Source organism: Diplotaxodon limnothrissa, linkage group LG5 (assembly GCF_057381915.1).
Source record: "Diplotaxodon limnothrissa isolate DT_005_m linkage group LG5, D_limnothrissa_male_GT1.1, whole genome shotgun sequence".
NCBI classification, from domain to species: domain Eukaryota; kingdom Metazoa; phylum Chordata; class Actinopteri; order Cichliformes; family Cichlidae; genus Diplotaxodon; species Diplotaxodon limnothrissa.
In genome coordinates, this window is record NC_140600.1 from 835279 (window position 1) to 845127 (window position 9849).

The following is a 9849-nucleotide window of genomic DNA, read 5'->3' on the forward strand; positions in this document are numbered from 1 at the left end:
GTATTTAAAATATAAAATATGAGTAACTGTATTCCGTTACAGTTACCGTTTAAAAAGGTGGTAATCAGAATACAGTTACTTTGATGAAATAAATGGATTACACGGCGGTCTTTTCCTGTTACATATGTTCAGCTGTCCCCTCTCTGTTTTTGGTTTCCACGCCGGTGGAAACCCAAACAAAACACGCATTCAGAGGCTCTGATGTCTGTGTCTCAGTCTCGCGGCCCATGTTACCTCTACTTGCGGCCGCATAGTGACGTGAAGAAATATTTTCAATAATTATTATTTAAAAAATGATTTAATATGAAGGCAACAGGAAGTGTTACAGGCATCGCCTTAAAGCATGCAGCCTGATGGGCAGTGTAGTCCGTGCTGCAGGGAGAATGGACTGCTGTACCCGTGATGTGTCTGTGAGGAGGGAGAGAAAGGAAAAGTAGGAGCTGTCACCGAGCAGAAACGGGAGCTGGAAGCATGTAAATATAATAATAACCACTGCAGCCAAACAGAGAGCCTGACGAGCCCAGCTGTAAGTAAGCTGTTAAGACTCGACTGTACGCTGTGTTCCTGTTTTCCTCTGAAACAATAAGTTCTGTTGGAGCCTTTCAACGCCTCTCTCTGTCTCTGCTAGCAAAGTGACCCAGACAACAAAGTAAAGCTAGTTTTCAGCTACGAGCCGACACGAACCAGACGTATTAGCCAGAGGTCCCTTTACTACGGCTCGGAGCCGCGGACCTGTTTTATATACGCGCTGAATAGTTTTCTATATGAGATCGCTGCAAAAAGTGCAGCCTTACCTAATGTCCACCTACTGTTACTCATTATATTAAGATTTAAACATCTAGCTGGTGTTGGTGTGGAGAGTAACCTTCAGTAATAGTAATAAATCACAGCAATAGTGCATTCATGTAGTTGTAAACAGCATGATAATATATTAAGTAATCCAAAGTATTCAGAATACGTTACTGTCATTGAGTAACTTAATGGAATGTTACAAAATACATTTGGGGCATGTAATCTGTAATCTGTAATGGAATACATTTTAAAAGTAACCTTCCCAACACTGTGTCTTTGCTATTAGATGTTAAGTATTAGCCTAAAAGCTTAATACAACATATGTTAAAACCTCACTTGTTTTGTTTTGTTTCGTTGTGTTTTTTTTTTTTTTTTTTTTTATTTATTTTGTTTGTTTGTTTTTGTTTGTTTGCTTCTTGCTTTTGGTTGTTACATCTCTGTATTTGCTGTTATAAAATGCAAAATCTAATAATACTTGAATTATAAAAAAAAAAAAGTATTAGCCTAAAAATCCGTCGTCTGTTGAAACCAACACAATGTTTTATTTGACTGCTTTGTAAAGTAAATTGCTAAAATCATGAACTCGTGTTTTTCAGGATAAGATGTATTGTCCATTCTGTGGACTCCAGTTTGAGAACTTGACAACATTTTGCTGTTCCTTTGGAAAAGACGTAAGTTTTGTAGCAGCTAAAGATGCTTCCACAGAACAAGAACACTCAAGAGGTAATTTTGTGTGAGCTTCCTGCTATTGTAACTCCAACTCGTTCTATAAGGAAAACATTGAAAAGGGCAAGATTTGTTCAGGTGTTTGTACTTTACAGATAAGATAAGATAAGATAAGATAAGATAAGATAAGATAACCTTTATTAGTCCCACACGTGGGAAATTTGTTTTGTCACAGCAGGAAGTGGACAGTGCAAAAGTTATGAGGCAAAAATTAGAATACAATAAGAATAAATACAGTACACAACTGTACAGAATAGAATAAAATAAAATACTATATACAGTAGAATAAAATAGAATAAATATACAATAAGATAAAAATAGAATACAAATACAAATACTATATACAACTGAGTAAAAATACAACGATGACAGAAAGGATTATTGCACTTAGTATTATTGCATATGTATGGATGTGTGTGCTTGATCAGTTAAAGTCTTTATTATGGAGTCTGACAGCAGTGGGGAGGAAAGACCTGCGAAATCTCTCCGTCCCACACCGTGGGTGCCGCAGTCTCCCACTGAAGGAGCTGCTCAGTGCTGTCACAGTCTGCTGCATGGGGTGGGAGATGTTGTCCATCAGGGATGACAGCTTAGCCGCCGTTCTCCTGTCACTCACCACCTCCACTGGGTCCAGAGGGCATCCTAGAACAGAGCTGGCCCTTCGGATCACCCTGTTCAGTCTCTTCCTGTCCCCAGCAGAGATGCTGCCGCCCCAGCAGACCACGCCATAAAAGATAGCAGAAGCCACCACAGAGTCATAGAATTTCTTCAGGAGTGGGCCCTCCACTCCAAACGACCTGAGTCTCCGCAGCAGGTACAGCCTGCTCTGCCCTTTCCTGTAGAGGGCGTCTGAGTTATGAGTCCAGTCCAGTCTATTGTTCAGATGAACACCAAGGTACCTGTAGCTGTCCACAGCCTCAATGTCCATACCCTGGATGTTCAGTGGTTGCAGTGGAGAATGCTTGTGCCTGCGGAAGTCTACCACCAGCTCCTTGGTTTTACTGGCGTTGATCTGGAGGTAGTTCAGCTGGCACCAGTCCACAAAGTCTTGAGTCAGTCCTCTATACTCCTTGTCGTCCCCATCAGTGATGAGGCCGACTATTGCAGAGTCATCAGAGAACTTCTGCAGGAAGCACTGGGTGGAATTGTGGGAGAAGTCTGCAGTGTAGATGGTGAAGAGGAACGGAGCCAGAACCGTTCCCTGTGGGGCCCCCGTACTGCAGACGACCCTGTCCGACACACAGCCCTGAGTCCTCACATACTGTGGTCGGTCGGTCAGGTAGTCCAGGATCCAGGTAGTGAGGTGATGGTCCACTCCAGAGTTCACCAGCTTGTCCTTTAGAACCGAGGGAAGAATAGTGTTGAAGGCACTGGAGAAATCAAAGAACATGATTCTCACAGTGCTTCCAGCGGTCTCCAGGTGAGCGAGGGAACGATGTAGGAGGTGAATGACGGCATCATCCGCTCCAATGCCAGGCTGGTAGGCAAACTGAAGTGGGTCCAGTGATGAGCTTATTAGGCGCCGAAGCTGAGCCAGGACCAACCGCTCCAGGGTCTTCATCAGGTGGGATGTCAGAGCCACCGGCCTGTAGCTGTTGAGGTCCTTGGGGCGTGAAGTCTTTGGCACTGGTACAACACAGGAGGTTTTCCAGAGCTGTGGGACTCTTCCCAACCTCAGGCTCAGGTTGAAGAGGTGCTCCATCACCCCACACAGTTGGTCCGCGCAGGACCTGACGACCCTCGAGCTGATGCCATCTGGGCCCGCTGCCTTCTTGCCATTAATCCTCCTCAGTTCCCTCCTAACCTGGGTGGTTGAGAGAGACAGGCTGGAGCCTTGTGTTGAGTGTGTATTGGATGCTGTTGTTGGGGGTGGGGGGGAGTGAGCAGGGTGAATAGAGGAGGTGTGAAGTGTCTGAGGTGGAACAGCAGCAGTGGGGGTGGGTGAGTCTGCAGCCGATGTTGCAGACTGCCTCATGGCTGAATCAAATCTGTTGAAGAAATGATTCAGTTCATTTGCCCATCTCACATCCCTCCCAGGCAGAGAGTTCTGCTGTTTGTGGCCTGAGATGGTTCTGAGGCCTCTCCAGACTTCACCAACGTTGTTTTGTTGAAGCTGGTTCTCCATCTTCTGCCTGTAGCTGTCCTTCCCATTCCTTATCAGTCCCCTCAGCTCTCTCTGCACCCTTTTCAACTCCTCTTTGTCTTTGGATTTGAAGGCCCTCCTCTTCTGCTTGAGGACGGTTTTAATTTCTGGGGTAATCCAAGGTTTGTTGTTGGAGAAACACCGTACAGTCCTGGTAGGTACGGTGTTATCCACACAGAAGTTTATATAGTCAGTAATGCATGTAGTAAGGCTGTCGATGTCCTCACCGTGGTCATCACAAATCACCTCCCACACAGCCGACTCAAAACAATCCTTAAGAGCCTCCTCGCTCTCCTCTGACCATCTCTGCACTGTGCGGGTGGCTGGTGGCTCCCTGCGCACTAAGGGCTCATACACAGGGACAAGGTGCACCAGGTTGTGATCAGATCTGCCCAGGGGAGGGAGAGGTGATGAACTGTATGCCTCTTCTGCATTGGCATACAGTAAGTCCAGTGTTTTATTGACTCTGGTTGGGCAGGTCACATACTGGGTGAAGGTGGGCAGTGTGGAGTCCAGTGAGGCATGATTGAAGTCCCCTGATATTATGAGAAGGGCTCTCGGTGATTGTGTTTGCAGTCTGCTGACCACAGAGTGGAGAGTGTCACAGGCTGCATCCGCGTTGGCCAAGGGGGGGGCATACGCTGTTATCGCGATAACATGCGAGAACTCCCGGGGCAGGTAGTACGGACGCATGCTAACGGCTAACAGCTCAATGTCTCTGCTGCAGAGTTGCTCTTTTACAGTGATGTGCCCAGGGTTACACCATCTGTCGTTCACAAAAACTGCCAGTCCCCCTCCTTTCCTCTTACCGCTGTCTCTGGTCCTGTCCGCTCGCAGCAGCTGGAATCCCGGTAGTGTCACGCTTGTGTCCGGAGTTAGCGATGTTAGCCCCGACTCCGTTAGCATCATGATGCTACATTGCCGGTACTCCCTCTGTGACCAGGTTAGCGACATGAGCTCATCCATCTTATTGGGCAAAGATCTTACGTTTCCAATAATTACAGAAGGAAGAGATGGTCGATAACGTCTCCTTCTCGGGCGACGGCGCTCCTATAGTGTCATAAATGAAAAAGTATTGTTTTAATTGGGAAATTATAGACACCTGGTGTCATGTGACTGAAAGCAAAGACATTTTTCTGCTGGATGTGACTGTGGGGAAGAGGTAGAGTGTTAGGTGCATTATGTTCATAAGTTTTTTGAATAATGACTTTTTCATGTTTGCTTTTGAATTATAAACAACAATCAAAGGAGCTTGCAAAGAAAAGCGTTTGGACTTCTTTAAGTTGCTTGAAGACGTTTCACCTCTCATCCGAGAAGCTTCTTCAGTTCTAAGGTCAAATGGTGGAGAGTCCCAGATATAAACCTAGTGGGAGTTTCCCCCCACAGAGGGACAAAAGGACCCCCTGATGATCCTCTAATCGCCTGAGCCAAGGTGTGAAACTGGGTGTGGGTCCCAATCAGCCAGAGTTTCGGGTGAGTTCATTGTGAAACCTGGCCCCACCTTATCATGCGAATTCCTGAGGTCAGATGGCCCAGGATGTGAGTGGGCGTTAAGGCGTCTGGGAAGGATCTCAAAACTGGATTATAGATGGCAGAGAGTTGGTGTCGTAAACCCCGCCTCTGTTCAAAGATGGTCGCTCACAGTGGACATAGATGCTTCTTTCACTCCTCTTTCAAACCATCTGTCCTCTCTGTCCAAAATGTGAACATTGGCATCCTCGAAAGAGTGACCTTTGACCTTTAGATGCAGATGGACTGCTGAGTCTTGTCCTGTGGAGGTGGCTCTTCTGTGTTGTGCCATGCGCTTGTGAAGTGGCTGTTTGGTCTCTCCAATGTAGAGGTCTGAGCATTCCTCGCTGCACTGTACAGCATACACCACATTGTTAAGTTTGTGTTTTGGCGTTTTGTCTTTCGGGTGAACCAGTTTGTGTCTGAGCGTGTTGCTGGGTCATGGTTTTGGGGCATTCTGCACTGCTAGTTTTCTGCTGTCTAACAGTGTTCTGCCTTCTCCTGTAAGCTTATGTCCGAGGTACGTAACCTCTTTGCCCCACAACTGTAACTTGTGTTGTGAGACTTTATGACCCTGCTCTGTTAAGTGTTGCGTGTCTCCTGTAACGAGAATATCATCAACGTATAGAAAAAACTGACCTGTGGCAGGGAGCGTGCATAATGACATAGATTTCTTTAAAGCTTCTGCATACAGGGTGGGGCTGTTCTGGAATCCCTGAGGCAACCTTGTATAGGTATACTTCTGGTCGTCCAAAGTGAGTCCAAATAGCTTTTGTGAGTCAAAATGTAGTGGTACAGAAAAGAAAGCATTGGATAGGTCTACCACAGAAAACCACTGTTCCTTTGGTGTTACTTGATTTAAAATGGTGTGTGGATTTGCCACCACAGGTGGGATTTGTTCTGTTATGTCATTTATTGCTCTAAAGTCATGTACTAGTCGATATTTCCCCGTGTTTGCTTTTTTCACTGGGAAAATCGGAGTATTACAGGTTGTTTCAGTTGTTTTTACTAAAATGCCTGCTTTTTCCATATCTGCAATTACTGGCCTGATCCCTGTTTTTGCTTCTGTGCTTAAGGGATATTGTGGTTTAACTGGCCTGTGATTTGTGGTAGTTTTTACTACAACTGGATCTGCTAGATCTGACAACAGAGGGTTTGTGTTCAGAGCCTAGAAGTAATTGTTCTATGTTATACACGTCCGTGTTTCCATTGCTCTTTGCTTCCTCGTCTTTGGTTTTTTTTTTGTTCATTACATTTTCACCTGAGGCATTCCTAGATACCTTCTAGTTTTTCAAAGAATTCACACATTTCACACATCTTACATATTTCAACTTTGAAGTTAAAGTTTTCTTATTTTTATCTCTCTATATATACATATATTTAAACTTTGAATTGCTCACAGTTTACAGCTCTAAAACTGGGCATTTGTAAATCATGTACGTGAATTTGCATATGTTGCTTTTGCAGTGTTTCAGACTCCTGCACAATTCTCCGCTTAAGCAGTCAGTTTTATTTCCCAAATTTGCTAACCTATGGGTTTCTTCTGACCGCTGCACCTGGAGAATTGGTCCAGGTCTGCTTTGCTCCTGAAGAAACACAACTAAGACATTTTCATTATTATCCTGAGTACTTAAACTACCCGTTTCCCTCTCTCTGGTCAGAAATACCAACTCATGTTATGTGTATAAGTGTAAGCAGGTCTTCATTACATCTCCTATGCATGTTAATGTTCAGTGAGTGTAAGCTGCTTCCTTCATTGCCTCTGTATGTTATTATCAGGTTTAATTCATGCATCTTTTCACTGATTTCTTAATTCAAAACCATCTCACTTCTGATTCTTTCCAAAAATAATTTCACATGTAACAATTTGTGTATGTGTGTTTCCTATTCATTGATAGACAGCTCCCTGTGCTGTCCTCTATGCAGCTTCTGCTCTAAAAACAAATAAATAAAAATGTTTAATTCGCTCATTAGCTTAGTAGTGTCCACATATTTAAATCAGCTTCTCAATCTTGTAGCTTTAGCTATTATCTACAGGGTTTGGCTTATTAGTTGTTATTATAAATGTGCTCTACATCTCAGTAATATTTATCTAGGATAAATGACAGGTTTTCAAGCAGGTTAAGTGCCTCTATGCACCTAATTGGTTTAGATATTGCCTTTATTTTCTTCATCTCATATGCCATTATACTGAGTTTGAGCAAACCTTAAACTTGATGCAGACTACGTCATAACAATTATCCATCTCACATCATACTGACTAGGATACTTGTCATTAATATTATATTTTTATGAATATTATCATCTTTTTCTTTCCATATAATAACAACAGTATATTACAACATTTTATCAGTGTAAATCACTATACTACTACTGAGCCAATTCAATAGTTTGGATCATTTTACTCAGCAAACAGATAATTTAGAATTCATCCGTACAAATTTGTTTTTTCTCTGAGCAGGTTTGTGCCTACTTTTTAGACTGGTCTTCTGTTTGCCTCATCTCAGATCCAACCTTCAGTCACATTCATTCTCTCTGTTGCATGTCGAACCAAGTAATTTATTATTATTTTTATTTCTATATTTTATTTTGTATCCATCAAGGGCTTCGGGTGGGCTGCAGTCCCACCCTCACCCAGGCTGGAGACATTTACCTTTTCACACACTTTCCTCGGCTGAACAATGAGACAGCCTTAATCTACCTTATGCATCTCTCTTTTTATAGAAAAGGTTTTCATGTGAATGATTTCCTTTTATTTATTTCATACAATCTGGGCATGATTGTCATGCCAACTATATTTCATTGTTTAGTTCTGTTTGTAAGGTTCCTCTTAAAATAGTTACTGCAGAGGGACTGCAAACCATTTGGTTTCGTTTTGTAGAAGGTTTGTTTACAAGGTATTTTATCGAGTTAAATATACAGACAGACCCGTGAAGCTGTCACTGGCACGAAGAATGAGAGAAGTTATCAACAACAGGCTTCTACTTTCAAGCTATTCTTGAAAGCGGTTGTCGATTTTACGTGATGACGCACAACTTTTTCCTCATTCAGCCAGTACGTGAGCTATCAACGGTAAACAATTCAGTGGAGTAGTTCAGCCACCTTAATGTGCTGTTCAATCAACTTACTCCACCAACAAAACAGTAAAAACAGTTTATGCGCGCAAGATTTATGCTGGACAGTCTGGGCCTCTCTTTAGTATCTACCACTAGCCGTCTTTCAGGCGTGCTGCTAACCGTTACACGGCTTCCAGCCCTATTTCAGGCGAGCGGGTAACTTGTCGGGCTTCCAACCTCTCACAGGTGAGCGGACAATCAATTCTATCAGGCTACCAACCTCTTACAGGTGAGCGGATAGTCAGTCTTTCTATAGACTTATGTTAGCGAATAGGTCACTTCCTATTTAATATACTTAGAGCAGACAGACTGTCCCAGCCGATCGTTTTACGCAAGGTGTGTCAAATGTGGAATAATCACCTGGCTTCGCTGTTGCCGGTCTGTCGGGCGTCCACTTTCAAGCCCCAGCGCCGTGGGCCTGTATAACGTCGGCCAGGACCCGAATTTAGCGTCCCTGGACTTTCAACCCTTCCTGGAGGGCGCTCTGCAGAGACTTCGACGCAGGCTTGTCACGGCGTCGGGACTTGAGGAAGGATACCACTGTGAAATGGAGCATAATAGTATTATTAATACCAGTCCATTAACGGCTTCGAAGGACCAATTAAATGTCAGAGATTTACAGTTAACAAACAGTCAGGTGAATAAACAACACTGAGACACTTAAGATTGACAACGTGCGGCACGGGTGAAAAGCTCAGAGCAAATCACACCGAACTGCAGCATTCGTTTATTTTTATAGGTTACATCGTCAATATGCAAATATAATCACATTTCCTGTTACGCAGGTCCTGATGCTGTCTGTGCGTTAGCTGTGTGTGTAAGCTGTGTGTGTGTGTCACAAAGTATGTTTGTTGCAAGTCAATTTCTAAGAATAATATAATGCAAGTCAACTTCTGCGGATATGTATTTCTGTGCTGGTCTCTTGTCAGTGTCACAGGGTCAGCTTCCTGTTTCTACAGAAAACTGTGTCTGGTGGAATATGTGTAACATAACTTTTGAAGCATAAGCAAATAAAACAATAAAAACTCCCTAACAAGATCCCTTCCCAGACGCCTTAACGCCCACTCACATCCTGGGCCATCTGACCTCAGGAATTCGCATGATAAGGTGGGGCCAGGTTTCACAACGAGCTCACCCGAAACTCTGGCTGATTGGGTCCCACGCCCAGTTTCACACCTTGGCTCAGGCGATTAGAGGATCATCAGGGGGTCCTTTTGTCCCTCTGTGGGGGGAAACTCCCACTAGGTTTATATCTGGGACTCTCCACCATTTGACCTTAGAACTGAAGAAGCTTCTCGGATGAGAGGTGAAACGTCTTCAAGCAACTTAAAGAAGTCCAGACGCTTTTCTTTGCAAGCTCCTTTGACTACGATGACCTGGATGACTGAGAACCTTCACAGACATATAAACAACAATAGAGCAATAAAGAGTCTCTCTGTCTTTCACCCTTTTCTCCTGTTCAGCCAAGACAGTTGTTCAGCTGTTCTTCAAGTACCGTGAAGGTAAACAGGCAGAAAGGAGGATGTTCTCAAAATCCAAAAAGAAATCAAGGAAAACAGTGGA